Source organism: Macaca mulatta, chromosome 11 (assembly GCF_049350105.2).
Source record: "Macaca mulatta isolate MMU2019108-1 chromosome 11, T2T-MMU8v2.0, whole genome shotgun sequence".
NCBI lineage: Eukaryota > Metazoa > Chordata > Mammalia > Primates > Cercopithecidae > Macaca > Macaca mulatta.
In genome coordinates this window covers 20,875,453-20,896,282 of record NC_133416.1, presented here as the reverse complement: position 1 = coordinate 20,896,282, position 20,830 = coordinate 20,875,453, and the positions used below count along the sequence as shown (strand labels likewise).

The 20,830-nt window shown below is 35.5% G+C and overlaps 1 protein-coding gene across 9 annotated transcripts in view; it reads right to left on the bottom strand.

Annotated features, from left to right (window-relative positions):
• PIK3C2G (phosphatidylinositol-4-phosphate 3-kinase catalytic subunit type 2 gamma) overlaps window positions 1-20,830 on the bottom strand; it is a 423,460-nt gene that overhangs the window by 216,237 nt on the left and 186,393 nt on the right. The window lies entirely within an intron of this gene.

Sequence of the window (20,830 nt, the reverse complement as noted above, 5' to 3'; positions counted from 1 at the left end):
AGTATTTGTTTTCACTTTTTTACAACCAAAACTACCATGAATATTATCATACATACATCATTTTGCACCTATCTTAGTAAATCTGTAATTAGTATTTAAAAGGAAAATTGCTTTGTGAAAATACATGTATTTTAAAATGTAAAAGATAACTGATAAACAATCATCCATAACATTTTAACAATTAAACTTCCATCTTCAATTTGCAATTCTGTTTCCCCACAGTTTCACTAGTAGGCTGCCACCAATTTTTTTTTTAAATTTTTGCCAATCTGATAGGTGAAAGCAGTATATGATTATATTTTATAATTCAAGTTGAATACCAATTCTTGTGTTTAAGAACCATATACAGTATATATTTTTAATGGAATTATTTGCTTATATTCTTCAACCATTTTTATGGGTTTGTAGGGGTTCTGTGTTAATTAAAGAAATTAGTTCCTCACCACTGAAAAGATTTGATATGCAAAACTGATCTATTAAAAAGTATTTTCCTAATATAAAAAAGTCTCTGATTTTTTTTTCTTTTGATATTTTCATTGTTTCTCTCTTTCTCTTTTCTAATTTTTGAATATCTGGTACATTCTAGTGGCTTGTGCTAGCTTCGGACCCATTTTATTTTCCCCTCAGCTGGCCATCCAAACACCATTTATTAAATAATTGATCTTGCCTCCATTGACTTAAAATTTTTTGAAAAAATAGAAATTCTTGAATATAATAAGGTATATTTCTGGTCTTTCTATTCTGCATCATTAATATTATTTGGCAGTCTTCATTAATATTATTTGGCAGTGTTCTATTTTAGCAAGTATCACATAGTTTTAATTATGGGTAAGGACAAAAAATGAACATGATTGTACTAAAATTATACAAAAGCATCCACTGTGATAGAGAATGCATATGAACATATCAAACTTAGGACATAACTTGAATGGATTCTTTGGGTTTGGGTGAAACAAAGGGACTCAGAAATATTTTCAATACAAAGAATAAATAAAAGTATCCAGGTTATGTTAGATAAAAGGTCAAATCAGTTCAAGCACACTGAAGGAAAAGAATGAAAGAAAAAAATTAGTAATTGTTGATATCGTTATTTGTCATTGTCATCAGCAGCAACAGCACCACCACCATTTATTGACTGGATATAGTTACTAAATAGTAACTATATCCTAATAGTTACTATTATCCACATTCTACACTATGGAAACTGAAGTTCAGGGAATTTCAGATCATTCAGCAAGGAAAGGTCAAAACCACCACTGAGTTTGTGGTCTGCCTGATTTTGCAGCTCCAATTCAATAAAAATACTGGTAATATTTACTAAATACATTAGGCTAAGTGTGAGAATTTGTAAGATGCAAACATACATGTAAGACTAAAAACATAAATACCAAACAATTGATAAAGACAAAATATGGTACAGAATTTCAGCAGAGTTGGAAATTCTCAAGATTGGAGTTGTTCAAGTGAGACTTCATACTACTGATAAGACTACTAAAGCCCCAGGAGGTAAAGACAGGGGTGGCCATTCCAGGAAGAGGCACTGAATGCCAAACATAATATTATAGAGGGGAGATGGCTTATAGTGTGTTTGGAGGACAAGAGGTATATAGATTTTACTGGAATGGGAATTTTAATATTCATTGATTTGTTTATATATTTATTTTGTAATAGAATAGTGCCTTGGCACTCTCTGATGGACAAGAAGAAAGCTAATATTTGTTTCTTGCCAGATGAAATACACTCAACACACATGACAGCATGAGTCAGGCCTGGAGTATTTGCATAGTTATATAATGCTTTATGAATTGGGAATGTTGAAGTGGCAACTGTGTTAATAATTCTTGGGTGTCAAGGAGAAGGTCATCACACTCTGAGGTGCTTTCTATAAATATTTTGGCAATTCAGTTTCTAGAGATTCTTTCTAATGTCTAAATGATTAGACATGGCATATACAACAATTATTAAAATTAGTGAAGGGTAAGAGATCAGAGATAGACTTTAGTATTCATTTAGATTTAGCAAGTGTCCATTTTCTTATTAACATGGTATCACTTTTACCATGAAATAATTTTCTGTTCATTCGGTCCCATTCAGTTGTTCTCTTTGGTTTTTTAACCAAAATTTTCACTTTTTAATAACATTTCTTCTGATACATATAGAAGGATTTTTCAGTGATTACAGAAATAAAAGGGTACACATTTTACTTTTCAGAAGTTCCTGTAAACAAAGATATAACAAAAGAAGTGATTTTTCATTTCCTATGTGCTGTAAAATGAAAAAACTTTTTAAAGCCATAATAGCCTATGAAATAAAAGTACAATACATTCACATCACATTGAATGAAAGTCTCAAAATTGAATAAATATACTGATTTTTTATTACTTATGAAAAATTATATATACATAAATATACACACATACATACACTCACAAGCACACACACAGACAGCACCATGTACAGAGTAGGTACTCTTTTGCTTTCTGAATGCTAATTCTATTTCTTAATTTGTAAGATCAGTTTAGGTTCCAGGTAATCATTCTGGAATAAAATATAGGATATTAGGCTGGGCATGGTGGTCATGCCTGTAATCCCAGCCCTTTGGGTGGCTGAGGTAGGTGGATCACCTGAGGTCCGGAGTTTGAGATCAAACTGGCTAAAATGGGGAAACTGTCTCTACTAAAAATACAAAAACTTAGCCAGGCGTGGTGGCAGGTGCCTGTAATCCCAGCTACTTGGGAGGCTGAGGCAGGAGAATTGCCTGAACCTGGGAGGTGGAGAGTGCAGTGAGCCGAGATTGCATCATTGCACTCCAGCCTGGGCCAGGACAGCGAGAATCCGTCTCAAAAATAAATAAATAAAAGTAGGATATTGACCATACAGAAGAACTTGTAAACTGAATGATTCAGATCTAACTCAAGTCTATATAAAAATGTATGCACAAAAAGATGAATAGTTTTCTAATCATTTTAAAAGGCGTACTCTTAAATATTTTAGCCAATTATAAATGTTGTTAATATCTGAAGAATTATAATGTTATGACTTGGAACTCTTTCTCACATTCATCTTTACAATAAGTCCTGCTTTAGAAACATAGTGTGGCTACTGCTTTCTCCTTTCAGCCTCTCTATATTTGTACGAGTTCATTCTCGGAATCTTTTCACTTTACTCTTATCTATCATCTCCTCAAAACGCTGTTTCAAAACCCCTCTTCTAAGAATTCACCTCAACTAATCTCATCCAAATCGAAATATAGTTTTATTTTTCTTTCCTTAAGGGCTATTGTCATTATCGTCCCATTGTTGCAAGATTACTTTATAAATGTTCTTTTCAGATTTGATTGCTTATTTATGTTTTTCTTAGTCTTTTAAGAAAGAACATAAACATTTTGAGGACAGACAATAATATTTATGTTTGTGAAATTGGTCCAGTGCATATTTTATGGTATTCCACAATCAGTGAGGACATTCACTGTCTGGGTGAGGTTAATAGAGTTATTTCTCATAGTTTTGGGGTTAATACTGTCAGTTAAAGAAAAGCTATAGTGATTATTCATATTAATATATCTTTCATTTAAATATCATTTATGCAAAATATATTGTATATTAAATTCTAATTGCATACTCCTACATTACTATAGTACAGATTATAAATGCTGCTAATATTGGTCAATATTTTCATCCCCTTGATAGAAACTAGTATTCAGCCTCACTACCGAATTAAAATTTTATTTTGAAAGTTTCATATTTTTACAGCTTCATTTGAATAAGAAAAAGATACAGATAGACGTAGGGAATTAAAAGAAAACAAAGCTTTAAGAAGAGTTAAATAAGAAGTTTAAGTAGAATGATCCACAATGCTGCACTTGACACTTGAGTCTCCAGGATGCACTTCTGTCTATAGCACATTGTACTCCCACTTTTATCTTTTTATCATCTGCTTTGCTGGTTTGTCCTTTGTTGTCTCATTGGGAAATCTTAGACTTCTCTATTACTTTAAGCGATTTTTAGTTTGTTGCATACCGAAAATAAAGAGGCCCAGACACAGTCATGAAAAGATGACTTTGCTTCCTTCACTCTACAGGCAACTACCACCACATGCACCCACACACCTCTTCCAATCCACTCTTCATTTTCTCCTCTTACTATGTATGAACTTCGTGTACCAATCTTCCTGTGCTACATATATCACACCCTATCATTACTCAAGGATTTTGCACCAGAAACTCTTTCTTTTGTCCATCAATGTTGCCCTATTTGATTTTTCCCACCAGTATATTTAAAAAGCAATTTTTCCAATTGTAAAAGCAAAGAAGCAAAACTCTTTTCGTATAACATGTCCCTCTTCAGCCATTGCCACATTTCTCTCTTCCCTTCCCTAGCAAAACTCCTAAAATAATTGTTTTTGATAGCTTTCCTTTTCACTCTTGAATATATTCCCATCAGGTTTTACCTCTACTCAATTGAAAGTGCTTTTTGGATGACCTCCAATGACCTCTATGGTGCTAATCAGATCTCAATTTTACTTGACCTACCAGTAGCATTTGACACAGGTGATCACATCTCTCTTTTGATGCTTTATATAGTGTTACAGAATTCCATGCTCACTTGGTTTATCTTTTATATCTCTGACTGCTTCTCTTCAGTTTTCTTTTTTGGTTCTACTTTATCTCTTTGATTTTTTTAAATGTTGACATTACCACTAAATATTTGGACTTCTTTTCTTTTCTATTTGTATCATTCGCCTATGACCTTCTCTGTTAATATGGTTTTAAACCTTACCTATATGTTGATAATTTTCTCATTTTTAGTTCTAGCCCAGATAATGATGTTCAATAGTTACTTCACACTTTAATAGGTCAAAATTGATCTCTTGATAATATAAGCCAAATTATGCCTTTCATCTTCTCAGAGCCCTCTAATCATTTGGATTAAAGCTGATATTCTAATAATGCCTAGAAATTTTTATATAACCTGCCCCTACCCTTACTCTTTCCCCCTGTAACCTCATCTACTACTAGTCTTCCCCTCATTCAAGTTAACCCAGCCACCTTGGCCCCATTGTTGTCTTCCCAGCACCCTAAATAGACACCTTAATGCCTTCGCCCATGCTATTACTTCTTCCTGGCATCCTCTTTCTTCAGATACGTAGGTGGTTCACTCTCACTTCACTGAGGTCTTTTTCAAATGTAACCTTTTTAATAAGGCCTTTTCTTGCTTCCCCAGCTCAAAATTGCAACTACCTGACCCTTGTACTTTTTATGTTTCCTATTTGTTTTATTTTTCTTCCTCGTACTTATCAATGCCTTACAAGTATGGGTTTTATTTCTCTTAAAAGCTACATAAGGAAGGACTGGGTTTTTTGTCTCTTTTATTCATTGCTGTATCCCTGAAGACTACAATATGGCTTAACTCATGGAAGGTGCTCAATAAATTTTGGTTTTTTGGGTGAACAAGTTCTTCCTATGGGACAGGATTATAACTCTCATAGCTCTTACAGATATAAGGCTGCATAACTCCTGGTTGAATTCACACGGCTGTCCAACACTGTGGCCCCATAGTGCATTAATTCTTATGACAACCTTCTGAAAGTAAATATTATTATTCTAATTTTTAATGCCTGAGAAAAATGAGTCTTATAAAAATTAAGTATCTTGCTTAAAGTGAGAAACCTAATAAATAGTAGAAACAGGTTTGTATTCAGGTACAGTGAGGTAGATCCTAAACTATTAACTATTACTTTATGAGTTAAAGAGGATAACAATATTTTCATATGTGAAACACAAACTCATTGCTTTGGAATCAGTTAATAATAAAATAAAACGTGTCCCGTGATTCATTATACATGGTATGTGATTAATAAATTTGATCTTTGTACTATAGACATTGAAAAATCATTGTTTAGTTTTAAAGCAATATGGATAATGATACGGTATGGATAGAGACTTGAATTAGGAAGACAAAGTAAAAAAATATAGCACTAGCAGTAAGGAAATGATGTCAGATAAAGAAAGGGTATTGATTCATGAGACATTTCACAAGTGATTTGTTATATACAGAGAGTGAGAAAAGAAATTACCCCAGATACATACATGAGTGACTCAGAAAGTTGGTGGGAAAGGAAGTCAAATTGTGGAGTGGTCTGATGAACCTGAAGAAGTCAGAGCTGGAGTTTCTAACACTCAACTCTATTTTAGCGTGAATAGTAAAGTCAATGTAATAGGGTTAATACATTAAATAACCCTTTAAAAGAACTAAGAAATTGATGAAGACTTTTACTTGTACTTTCTTGATCTGTATTATACTAGCAGACAGATGAGTGAAATACGTATTGGTTATTGAAATGCATAAATGTGTATCAACTGGCGATCTGTGAATTTTGCTAGATTTCTCTGTATGTTAAATTTCTCTCACACTAAATGACATATATATTTCCAACTTGTTCTGACACTTAGAATGTTTCAAAAACTTTTCTCAACAGGTCCAGAAACTAGTTTGTTTATACAATGATTTTTCTATTACTCCTTTTACTCATTTCAAACTCTATTATTATTATTATTATTATTGTTATTTTGAGACGGAGTCTTGCTCTGTCGCCCAGGCTGGAGTGCAGTGGCGCAATCTCAGCTCACTGCAAGCTCCGCCTCCTGGGTTCACACCATTCTCCTGCCTCAGCCTCCTGAGTAGCTGGGATTAAAGGCGCCCACCACCACACCTGGCTAATTTTTTGTGTTTTTAGTAGAGATGAGGTTTCACCATGGTCTTGATCTCCTTCGTGATCCGCCCACCTCAGTCTCCCAAAGTGCTGGGATTACAGGCATGAGCCACCGCACCCAGCCTCAAACTCTATTATTAAACTTAAATTTTAAATATGCAGTTAGGATAAGACAAGAAGAGCAATGCAATGGTAGGAGTCAGGAGTCAAATATCAGGAATCTGAGATCCAAATTCCATGTAATTAGTAATCTGTGATATAACTTTGGGAACTGAAACTTTGGCGATACTTCTTATCCTTTCTAAATGACTCCAAAAACATACTCTCGAAGGTATAAATACATATACATATTATATATCATATATATGTTTAATAATAAATGTGTTAAGCACAATTGTATTTCTTGTATAGGTAATAAAATTGATGATCAGGGAGGCTGAATAATTTTTCAAGGACCACCCAGCTTAGGAGAGGCCTGAGTTGAAATTTTTCTTCAAGTATGTTTTTCTCCAAATCTTGTTCTCCTCTATTACATTATTCTATCTTTTATTGTTATTTTTATAGCTTTCATAATATGTAAGTAGATTGATGGGTACTATTGTATAAAGCACAGGATCAGATGTTAGCTCTTCTTCTTAGTAGCTCTGTATACCTAGCCTTTCTGAGTATTCATATTTTTCAGAGAAATGGAGACTAAAGAATTGTTGTCAATTAATGAAGTAATATTTGAAATGACTACCATAGCATCTAGCATTAACTATACTATGTCTACCATAAGACAATCTTGTCACGACAAGAAGGAGTAGTCAAAGCAGAAAAGTTAGATGATTAGAATTCTTAGCAACACTCTCTCAGTCAGAGCCACACTAGAGTCTACAGTTTAACCTTAAACCTTAGTATTCCTTTCTTTATAGCAGAGAAAGAATAGTAAAAATTTCCAGAAGATTATCCAAGTCACTGTCTGATCACCAATTCTGTTCTTGAAATTTCTTGATCCTGGAAAGGGGTCTGTAGACACTTGACACAATTATGTCCAAGAATAAATAATTGTTGATAAATACATTGAATTCAGGTTTACAATCTAGTCAAGGAAGACTTGAAAATCACTAAATAAAATGTTTAAAATTAATTTATTGAGACAAAAGGGTTGGGAAAATGACTCTAGTGTTTGTGGTAGCTGCCTGAAATATCTAGAAGACTTAAAAAATATACATTCCTTGATCCATGTTTATTATAACTTGTTTATATTTTCTATCTCCTCCACAAGAGCTATATATTATGTGCATAGTAGGCAGTCAACAAAAACTGGGATAATAGATACTTGAATTAAAGAATGAATGACTAACATAAAACTCTCTTTCCTCAATATGCTTCCTGGGCAGTTTCTTGCTTCTGTTCACCAAAGTCTACCAGTCTACTTATGCAGCTGTCCCTACAATATCTCGTAATTGATTATCTAGACTGTCTTGTGTGATTTTCAGCATCATCAATCAATTTATGTCAACAGTTTACTGAGCAGCAGCTTCTTTTAAAATAATCATAAATTTTGGTTGGAAGAAAACAGAAGTTTCACCATTTTGGTAAATTAATGACATTTACAGCTCTCTCAGAAACATATGTGCCCAGTGCCCAATTTAACAAGGAAAGTGACATGTACATTAGGGTTCTTCCCTTTAACAACTTCAGATAACTAAACCCAAGCAAGATAACCCAATTATCTGACATTCTGTCAAGAGTGGTTAGTGTATCAGGTCGACTGTCAAGTCTGAAGACAAGTCACTATCTGTGGAAGCTGTTCATTTTTCAATGGTCAAAAATAAATCATACATACCAAAGCAAGTACAAGAATTCTAAATTATTAAATGTAACAAGTATTTGATTGAAATATCCAAGTCTTGGTTTTGTTACAATAAAAGCAACACATATGAAGTTCTTTAGACAAGAAACAAGAAAGTAACTGTCATTTTCTTATAAATATTAATTGTATACAAATGAAGTGTAAAATTGAATTAGAAGAAAAGTAACAAAAATCCCCATTCAACATTTTCAAGGAGCAATCTTTTCATGAACAAAGATACACAAAATTAAGATGGAGCCTGAAAATAAAAGTCTTATCCATTAATTAATACAAAATACGAAGAACTCTGAACCTTCACAGCCCCGGAAAACAAAATGAAAGTGGAGAATAGAGAAGTCAGAAAAAATCAGAAACTATTTAGTAATTCCCCAACACTCATAGAGACTCTCAATGTAGAAAATTGTATTTTAAAAGATGGTAAGTGGTTGCTTAGCAAGGCATCCCCAGAAAACACTTTTTTTTTTTTTTTGGCCAAATAACTGGATGCAGTCTTACATTCAATCAGGGTTTAATAAACATCATTTTTAAATCAGTATAAAACAACTCACACTATGAATGGGATCAATGTAACACTTGATATTGTTTCAAAAACCTTTATTCAGAACGTCAGATTATTCTGTACATCATTTAACTCAACTTCACCCAATTCCAGAGACCTAGACAGTCCATTTTTTTTTAAATGAGAAAAATACATCTTTTGTAATATGACTTGTTCTGATTGCCTGCTGTTTTAAGGATAGTAGTCAAGGTAAATTAACCTCTAGGCCATACACATGTATGATGTGGTGTGATTATTTTTATTCGTTCGATAGGTATTGAATGAATTGTATACTGTGTGCAATGTTCTATGTTATGGATGGATGGTTAAGTTTTGTCCTTACAGTGCAGAGGAGAAACATAGGGTTGGTCTATACCAAATCTACTCTCCCCTTCATGTCTGCAAAAAGAATCTGCTTTTATTCAGATATCAAAAACCTTAAAGGAAGATGACCAATTTAGAGATAAATTCTGAATATGCTAAACCAATCATGTAAGCTGAGTCATCAGACTGCCAACTGGTCATGTGATGGGTTCATGATAAGGGACCCAATTCTGGCAAATAATATGAGAAGTTAACTCAGCTTTGGGGTTTATGGAAAAATTTTCTAACTGAGGAAGAGACATTCCCTTTACTCTTGCTGCATGGAATCACGTATGGATGTGAGACCCACCATGTTAATCTTCTTGTAACAATGATGTGAAGTAGACTAAGTCAACGCGCTGAGGATGGCACAGCAGAAAGATGGAAAGAAATTTGATTGTGACATAATCAGTGAGCCGCTGCAATAATAAATTTTGGAACCACTCCACTGAAGAGCTTCTTGTTATGTGAGATAAAATAATTAATTCTTCATATCACTGCAAACCAGTTGAATCAGGGTTTATTTGTTTTTGTTTTTGTTTTTGTTACTTGCAGCTCTAAGTATCTTCATGTGAAGAAGTATCTTCAAGTGAAGGAAGGGAAACGGTGAAGTAGAGTATGAAGTACGTTAAGAACTGTATTGTAGATGTGTACAAGGGAGCTAAGGTCGGAGACATCTTCAAAGAGGATAAAATCTCGAGCTGAGTCCTAAAGGATTCTATAGAGAGAGACAAGGGCACAACTGCATTTCAAGAAGTTGGAAAACTGTGTGCAAAGTCATCAGGGCATGAAAGATTTGAGAATTTGAGTAATTACTTGAGAATAATAAAAAAAATCATATTTGGATGTAGAAAGGCTTACAAGATGGGATGGGAGATAGGCAAAGTGGAAACTATGACGCTCCATTGCCAAGTCATGTTGAGAGAGAAAATCCATTCTCTCTTAACATGGATCTCATAGTCTAATTCTAAACTCTGTCATAAGAGGAAACTGGAATTAAGAAATTATGCTAACCAGCTGGAGGTTACCCATGACCTGAAGCCCACTTTATGAGTTTGGGATCAAGTTGTTACATGTGTAGATTATTCTGAGAGCAGTGTGGAGGATGGATGGACTGGGGATAGGCAAGAACAAAAGTGAAGGAAAACAGCCTGGAAGCGGTAGTGACACTCCAAGTAGATGATACCAAAGGTGCTAGCTATAAAGTAGAAAGGAAAGGGCAAATTAAAGACGAATTTATGAGAAAAAAAGAATCAAGACTTAAGAAATAAGTAAATAGAGATTATTGGGTAAGAATAATGTCTTCTAGATTTTCTGTGTTGGATATCTTAGTAATGGCTGTAAACTAGGGCATTTTGTATTTTTAAAAGTTTGGGAATGGTGGGTGAAAGAATTGAAAGGGTAGAGGGGAGGAATATTGAATTCAATTTTGAACTTCTTGAGCTGAGATGCCAGTCATATACCATAGTTACATAAATATCTTAATAATGAGTCCTCCAGAAAAAAAAAATGGTTATAAAATATACCCATAGGTTAAATATCTTGGAATTATTTGTAAAATTTTTGGACAAAAGCTAAAGACATTTTTAGAGGATGTCTATTAAAATGATGATTCTTACTGGAGTAGTTAGCTAGTAGTCTTTTTTTTGTCTGTTAAGGTTAATTTTGGTTTTTGAAAAGAAAGCCAACTAATATATGGAAAGGCGGATATTGGCCTTTCTTTCATGTTCTATTCCTCTACCACTTTATGGACAGATTTCTTGAATAATCTGTGCTCTTTTACCTGTATGGCAGAAACTGCTATGGGTTTACCAAATTAAACTTCATTTTGCTTCTGTATATATACATACATGGACAACTTTTCTTTGCCACCTTGCAGTTAAGTGGGGCATTATTACTGACTTCTGGCCTATGGAATATAGACAAAAGTGATGTCTGCTAGAAGCATCTAAAAGTATCTCCAACATGATGCTATGATTCTATGATTATATGCTATGATTCTATCTTATTTGGGTCAGGGAATATATTTGAGAGTTCTAAATTTAGATGATGTGATGGTTTTAATGTGTTCCCTTTAAAAATTCATGAGCTGGAAACTTAATCCCCAATGCAACAGTATTGAGAGGTGGGGGTCTAATGGAAGATGTTCAGGATCCATTCACTCATGAATTGGTTCATGCCATTATAAAAAAGTCTTGCAAAAGTGGGTTTGCTTTTCTTCACTCTTCTACAACGTGAGGAACAACAGTCCTTTCCTCTGGAAGATGCAGTGTTCAAGGTGCAATATTGGAAGCAATATTGGAAGCAGAGATTGGGCCCTTACCAGACACCAAACCTGCCAGCGTCTTGATCTTGGATTTTTCAGCCTCCAGAACTAAGAGAGACAATTTCTGTTGTTTATTTCTCAGATATTCTGTTATTGCAGCACTGATGGATGAGGATAGGGAATGACTGAGCCATGAGATGAAAGGATTCTGAGTAAGTCCCATCAACGAGCTGGTGACATTCAATTTTCTGTCACCATCTCAGATCTTTTCCCTGTCCTTCAGGCCTGTACCCTACTGCTTACTGTGTATTTTTAGTTGGACAGAAACCAAAGACTCATTTGCCTACATTTGATTATTGTCATGTTCTTTCTCATCCTAGAGGGATTTATTTTCTAACTCATTTAACTTGATGAAATGGGTGACTTAATTGTATTAGCATAATTGGTAGTTGCTTAATTAAATAGTATTTTTGAGAAAACTGAGAAAGTCTTGGTTTTATGAAATAGGTGCTGAAAAATGAGTACAAAGTGAGTCTATTAAGTAGATTACTCAGTTATTGGTATCATCACTCATGGTTTAATACTAAAACTAAAAGAGCACACTTAATGTTTTATTTTTATTTTTATTTTTTTTGAGATGGAATCTAGCTCTGTCACCCAGGCTGGAGTACAGTGGCATGATCTCAGTTCATTGCAACCTCTGCCTCCTGGGTTCAAGTGATTCTCCTGCCTCAGTCTCCCGAGTAGCTAGGATTACAGGCACCTTCCACCACGCCTGACTAATTTTTGTATTTTTAGTAGAGACGGGGTTTCACCATGTGGTCAGGCTAGTCTTGAACCCCTGACCTCATAATCCACCCAGCTTGGCCTCCCAAAGTGCTGGGATTATAGGCGTGAGCCACCATGCCCAGCCACACTTAATATTTTAAATGTCAATTAGACACTATAAAAGAAAGATTCTGGAAACAATCTACTATCTGCTTCAAAGCTCCTTCAAGGATACAATGTTAGTGGGCCTCTCATATATAACTACTCATTAACATTTACAATTGACAGCACTTGTGAGTCATGCCAACAACTAAGGGCAACAATTTTGAGCTTTTAAATATCTCAATTTGCAACATCGTTTTCTTTTCAGTTTTGCTCTTAAGTTAAAAAAGAAGTCACATCTTCAGTACTTGAATGAGTTCCTAATTGTTGATAGAAAAAATAAACATTTCATGAATTCTTCAAATTATACTTTTTGAAAGTAGATGTTGAATTAGAAAGAAATATGAATTCAGCATGAGATACCATAAACGTATTTTAATTTCAATTCTTTAATCAGCTAGATGATTGTCATTGGAAAAATCACTTAACATGTTGAGATCCCTTTCTGGGATAGCAGATGATCCTTCAAGTTCCATTTGACTTCAAAATACTGTAACTCTATGAGTATCTGTTAGTGTATTCCTTTTGGATGCCAAATTCAAATATTATTAGAAGACAAGAATAATTTCTAAACAGAATGCCTTTTTGTCAACCATATTTTTTGTTGGCTAGAGCAAAGTCAGTCTGATTGAGAAATAACAAATAATTAAACACTATAATACTGCTTTTCAAGGACTTAACCCAAATCCCTAGTATAAACTATGACAGTAGGGGACTAACATTATTATAGGGAAACCAGATTACTATCTAAGGAAGCAATGATGTAATTGGATGTGGTTATTGTAATGAAAAATTGCTGGACAGTGGATTAGGAAGCTCAGTTCCCAAAGGCCTGGGTGGGTCCAAGTTTCAACATTTGAGTTCATTATGTATATATATAATGTTCATTTCCATAACTCTTCACTTTTTCTTAACAAAATAGAAGATTTTGAGGGAAAAATGATTTAAACTGTAGCAGGATGAGCTGCAGACAAAACTCCTCAGACACCGAGTTAAAGAAGGAAGGGGTTTATTCGGCTGGGAGCATTGGCAAGACTCCTGTCTCAAGAGCCGAGCTCCCCAAGTGAGCTACTCCTGTCCCTTTTAAGGGCTCACAACTTTAAGGGAGTCCACATAAGAGGGTTGTGATCGATTGAGCAAGCAGGGTGTATATGACTGGGGGCTGCATGCACCAGTAATCAGAATCGAACAGGACAGGACGGGGATTTTTACAATGCTTTTCCATACAATGTCTGGAATCTATAGATAACATAAGCAGTTAGGTCAGGGGTCAATCTTTAACTACCAGGCCCAGGGCACGGCGCCGGGCTGTCTGCCTGTGGATTTCATTTCTGCCTTTTAGTTTTTACTTCTTCTTTCTTTGGAGGCAGAAATTGGGTGTAAGACAATATGAGGGGTAGTCTCCTCCCTTAAAACCAGTGATACATTGACAATGCAGCTCTTTTCTTGGCTTTTGCTTTGATTTGTGGTAGAAGTTTGTATAAGATTCTATTTTCATAAGTATTTAATAGCAGTAATAGGGCTTAAATGACACCAAATTAATTTAAAGATTGTATGGTATTTTAAAAATCTTTTTATTAAAGGAACTATATAAAACCTCTATTGCATAAAATAGAAATAGAACAAACAAAAACAACTGTGCCTGTATTATGCCTTAACTGGAAAACTATGCTGATGGATTTTACAGATTATTGTGTACAAAGGAAACCTTGTTACCACTATCTGCCTCTTTTTCTTCAGGTTGGTTGGGATAGAGAACAGTTACTTTTGGTTTAAGCAAGTTGCTGAAAGTAGGGATTCTATCCTGTGTATAAATTTATGAGAACAACAGGGTGGAAAGATGATTACAGCAGATCAATATTAAAAGTCAGTGAGACATATCTTTCCCTTACAAAAAATGAAGCAATAATTCATTATTTATTACATTGTAAAGGTAAAAAGATAAATTAGTTGCAAAATAATGATTCTCAGAGGTAAAGGGCTGAGGCTTTAAAGCCCCCTATCGATTCTGTATCATGTGTGCTCTATTGCTCTGCAAGACTTCCGACTTCCCTGAAGTACAGCTCTTTCCCCTTGCTTCAGGGAGTGTTCCAGACATCAAAGCAGAAAAAGAGAGCATTTACCTCCTTTGTGTATTCATTTGTAAGCCTTTATCAGTATTTAAAACTGACAGAATGGGAGCACGCAGACTTTTTTATTCACTGGATGTCCAGCCTTGCCTCCCTGCTTTTATTTGGAACAGGTCATAGGCAAAACTGTAAAGTGGACAAAATTTGTTGAGTTTCCTCTCTCTGCTCTGTCCCTGCCACGTGGCCAGTGGGCTCTTTCCTCCTGCCTGGATGCTAATATGTTTGCTCTTGAGCTTCTTTAAGGCAAGGATCATCCTTTGTTTTATCATTAATAGTTCAACAGTGTCCAAAATGTTTGTCACATTAATGAACAAATGATAAACTAATTCCCATAAGCATTAGGTTCAGAATATATATATGTTTTCATATTAGAAGAGAACTGCTGGAAGAGAGCAATACTTAACCTCAAGGAGTGACTTGCAAATGAGAGAATTTCAGGCATCAGGGGATACGTATTGTGGAGAGGGGGTGAGAGAGACAACTGTGACTTCGAATCACGGGATACCAAATTTCCACATCTTCTTGCTTTATTTAAAGTCATCTGTGACTTGAGAAATTGCCCCAAAATTTTAGATAAAAAAAGTGTAGGGAGGATTGTTTTTAAAAAATAAATGGACAGATTTTTGGATCATCTCAGTTTTATGGATAGCATATGAAAGTCACAGGATATGGTCATTTAATACCCTGTACCAGAGACAACATTGGCTTAATTCATTTCGTGGTTTTCTCAACTGGTACAGAAGATGCTGCTCCATCAACTTGTTCTTAGGCCCTAACTCCTGACTTGGTTAGTCCTGGACTTCTGCTCACATTCTCCCTCCTCTCCAGTTTTGGTTTCACTAGTGATATCCATATCCATTGCCTCGTTTCTTTTTTCTTTCTTTTTTTTTTTTTTTTTTTTTTTGAGATGGAGTCTCGCTCTATCCGACCATCTCGGCCTCCCGAAGTGCTGGGATTACAGGCCTGAGCCCACCGCGCCCGGCCCCTCTCCATTGCCTCATTTCTGATCAGGTCAGTCTCCTGGAATTGCTTTAGCCAGGCCAGTTCTTAGTTGACCTCTGAAGCAGCTCTCCTCCGCCCCCTATTGACATAAGTATGCATGTGCACAGCTGGGTCCAGGAAACTTAATCCTATTCATACATTGAATAGTAAATTATTGAATGTCTATAAAGTGCCAAGTACTGTTCTAGGCACGTGTGATATATCAGTGAATAAAGCAGAACAAAAGATCCTTACACTGATAGAGCTTGCAAATGGGAGCTTCATCTCAGGTTATCCCCATACTTTGAAAGGAACACTTTGAAGAGATTTTTGCATTATGCGCCTTAAGTGACACTTTATAAAGGAGTTGTGTTGTAAAATGGCTTCCTACAGGCGAGTTTTTCATTCCAATTGGTTCTCTCTTGGAGTCTGTTCAATCAGACTTAGTAGGAGGAGTGGGAAAGACTGCAATACTGCTGTTCTACCTACGATATAACCCATAGCATACTGATGCTCCAATTTCTAAAAACACATATTTGAATTCTTTATCTTCCATAATAAATACTTACTGTAAGTCAGGTTCTCTGGAACGGCGTGAGACAGAATTTCACTGTTTGGGATTTACTGAAGGAGTGCTCTTTAGGAAAAATTCTGTGAGGGAGTAACAGCAGAATTATAGGGAAGAGAAAGGAATTAACAAGGATGAGATCTCGGGTCAAGTCTAACCTTGATCTGATTTATGGGGAGGCTCTGGAATGTAATTTATATCTTAGAGATTTTCCCACTTCGTAGGCCAGGGGGCTATGGAATCAGAGGCTCATTCTGCAGAGAAGGGGCTGTATTCAGTTAGCCGTCACTGCAGCAGACGGGAGTGGGTGCAGCAGCCAGGTAGAGGCGCACAGCAGTGCCTTTGACAGTGCCTGATTTCATATTCCCTGAGTACCGTGGAATTTCCAGTACTGTGTGTGAAAATATGGATGGCCTTACAGACATTTCTGTGGATTCATACTTTTTAAAACATTTTTTGGGTATCTAGTGAGTTTCAGACACTGTGCTGGATTGGTACATGGATGGGGTGACATGATTGCTGTCTTGAGCTACTCTGTGGACTAAGAGGGGGAGGGGACAAGGCAGCAGGGGTGTCAAGGGAGTGTGATATGATGTCCGGCAGAGTCGTGAACAGTATGCTGTGGGACATGATGTGGAAGCAATACTCAATCCCAGGTGGTGGCTGGGAGAGGATCAGGAAAGCTTCCTGGATGATGTGACATCCCAGGCCTTCATAAAGTCTGTATATTATTTTCCTGTGGCTGCCATAACAAGTTAACACAAACTGGTGATCATAGAAATGTATTCTCATAGTTCTGGAGGCCCAGAGTCCAAAATCAGTGTGAAAGCAAGGCTGTGCTCTCTCCCAAGGCTCCAGGGGGGAACTTTCCTTGCCTCTTCCAGCTCATGGTAGCTATAGGCATTCCTTGGCTTGGGGTTGCATCAGTCCAGTCAATGCCTCCCTTTTCAGAACCTTCTCTCTGTGTGTGTCTTCTCCTCTTCTGCCTCTCATTAAGTCACTTGGCGTTGGATTCAGGGCTCACCCTGATGATCCAGGGGGATCTAATCTCAAGATCGTTCATTTAATTCTATCATCAAAGACCCTTTTTCTCCATATGGTCACATTCACAAGTCACAGGTTTCTGAGGTTAGGCTGCAGACATATCTTCTTTGGGGCCACCACTCAACTCAGTACTTCACTGGTGGTTAAAATGTTTCCTATTCCAAATGGAAAGGGGCACCACATTTAAGCTTTTGTAATTAATTATTACACAATGGAGGAGGGGCCTCCTGGGCATAAGCTCCAAATGTTATGGTTCCCATTTATAGCCACCTTTTTAGGATGCAAACTGTGAGGTAAAGCTTTTAAATTCCAACACAAAGCTTCTAGTTAACTCACTTGCCTTGGAAGATAGGGGCTATTCATCCTACATTCACTCTTCCAGTGGAAGAGACTCACTGTGAGCCTAAGTCAATTTCTCCTTTCAGAAAGGCTATCCACAGTGATGCCAAGTAGTCAAGATGGTTTTCATTCCAATTTTACTTATTCATAGCTCAATATCTGGTGAGGCAACTTTCTGATTAGTGATAGTGGCAGGTGGAAGTTGTGGAGCAGGGAGCGCTGTTGAGGATACATAGAGTTATAGGACTTGGTGAACAATTGGTCAAGTTAGTGAGAAACAAGGAAGACTTCAAGACCTGGGTGAGCAAGACAGGATATTTAGTTCAGTGTTGAATATGGTGAATCTTAGGAAGCAGTAATTCATCCATGTGAAAAAAATCTCATTAAACTCATGACTGATGGGTTTCTAGTTTTTTAAAACATAAATAAGGCATTCTTTTTAAGGAAAGATATTTTGAGTATTTTTTTTTCATGAATTGTGAGATGCGAGCTGCATCTTTAAAGTTTTAACACAAACATTTTGCATGGAAGCAATCACTCCCTAAATATGATGCTAGGCTTGAGCTATTTTTTTTGACTCTGATATATTTTAAATATAATTAATATTATTTTATGCTTAGTGCATGTTGCCTGATTCTTAATTTTGATTTGTTTTAAGGGGTTGTAGGCATTTTTAAAATCTTCTCTCTTAGAGGATCAGGAACAATAACTAATAGGTAATAGGCTTAATACCTGGATGATGAAATAATCTGCACAATAAACCCCCATGACACATGTTTACCTATGTAACAAACCTACACGTGTGCCTCTGAACTTAAAAGTTAAAGAAAACTCCTTCCTTGTTCTTATTTCTCTTTTTTCATATTCTTACAAACAAAGCTCTCAAAACAGTCCATTTATAATATATATTATTTTCTATTCCTTCTCAGTTTCTTCTTGAATCACTGATAGGAAAAATGGGCTTGACTTTTTTTTTCATAAGGATGAGAATTATACACAAAAAAACTTCCCTTCCAACCTTTTTGGAAACAATGACGTATTTGTATTTACATGGATTTGCAAGTATGGCATTGATTTACCACTTTGTGTGCACCCATTGTTGCCTTTCAAATGATCACTTTTCATACAACTTTAGCAGATGAAGAACTTACTGAGGTGGTGCAAGTATTTGAATAATCATTAGTCAATTAGAAGACGTCTTTAATATTTTATTATATTTTTAAATATTTTTTAAAACCTTGTCTTTTTTTTATTTTTATTTTTTAAGGCAGAGTCTTGCCATTGTCAGCCCAGGCTAGAGTGCAATGGCACGATCTCGGCTCACTGCAACCTCTGCCTCCCGGGTTCCATCAATTCTCCTGCCTCAGCCTCCCGAGTAGCTGAGATTACAGGCCGCCACCAGGCCCGGCTAATTTTTGTATTTTTAGTAGAGATAGGGTTTCACCATGTTTGCCAGACTGGTCTCGAACTCCTGACCTCAAGTGATCCACCCGCCTTGTCCTCCCAAAGTGCTGGGATTACAGGCGTGAGCCACCGTGCCCACCTAAAACATTGTCTTTTTTATATTTTATACTTTATATGCTTTTATATTTTTGTTCAGATATTAAAATAAAAATTGTTATCTGGCTATGTTACTTTTTAAATATGCCTACATTTTAATAATGCATGCAAAAAACAGTAAAGTTTTAAGGGAATTAAACATTGAGTTTAATGGAGTCCTACATTTAGTATGACAGCAGAACACCACAAAGTATATCCACTTAACTTTCCTTTGCACCAAAGTAGCTTTGTGAAAAACTGAAGAAAGCAAGCCTTCATTCAGAGCTTTAATAAGAGTCTATTCATGGGAGGGCCTCATGCCAGTCAATGTATTTCATGTTTTATTATAGTAACATGCTAGAGGAATTGTTCTGGTTTTTAAATTAGGCATTTAAAATGAAAACAAGCATCAAACAGTCTCTGACCAACTTCCTTGTGTTTCTTCTTTGCTATGACTTCTTGAGTGATTTTCATGAGAAGAGTGATCTCATTATGAGTAACATTTCTTGAAGCAGAAAAATATGACACTCCAAATGATATTGACTTGCTGTTTTCCTGTTATTTAGTGGTCTTAACTATCAATCAAGCAACTAAATGATGCCTGTCATACACTCATGAGAGTAAAACATAGATCTAATTTTATCCTTAGGTCATTGAAACTTATAATTGCTAAAACTTTGTCCTATTAAATTAAAATTGAATCAACAAGGTTAATAATACAAAGAAAAGTAGGAAGAACAGCATGCAAAGAACAGCATGCAAAGAACATTATGTTCAATAGGATCAAGTGTAAGTGATGATAGGAGAAATTGTTTTTTTAAAAAACAGGATTGGAACCAAAATTTGTTTTTAATATGTGAGTTTTTAACATTAGAAGGATTTTATTCTTAACTCTCAATTATATAATCACAAAAAACCCAATGTTTCAGGAAAACATACTTAATCCTAACACAAAATTCATGTCACTTATCACAAAGTTAGATAGTCAAGTATATAATGGAGAAATAAAACAGAAATAGTGATTTTAAACCACATGAGACATTGTGAAGAATTTTTTTGTTAATAAACAACCCATAAATACTTTTACATACTACACTTCAAAATGATGCCTCTATGAATAATATGATAAAGGTCATAGTGTTGAAGACTTTAAATTCAAGGTCATCATGTTGAAGACTTGAAATTAAATTCAAGGTTGTAGTGATGAAAAATTCAAAGTCAAGATCTTGATGATAAAGACTTTAAATTCAAGGATATATTGTGTAAGAAAGGACAAACTACGAGCATTCAAGTTATTTAGCCAATGAGTTCTCTGTGAGTACAAAATATGAGAAATCACTAAATGGATTGGCCTAATTACAAATTTTGTTTCATTTATAAATAACTCTCAACTTCAAGAAATCTTTTCACAGACTCATTCAGTCACATGGTATCTATCTACCCTTGTGTCGGTATTTCTGCTACACTTTAAATCCTTATTCAAAACAATTCCCTCTCAATTTCTCTATGTTTATAAGTAAAAAATAATTTACAAGAAAGAAATGTCGGCTGGGCTCAGTGTCTC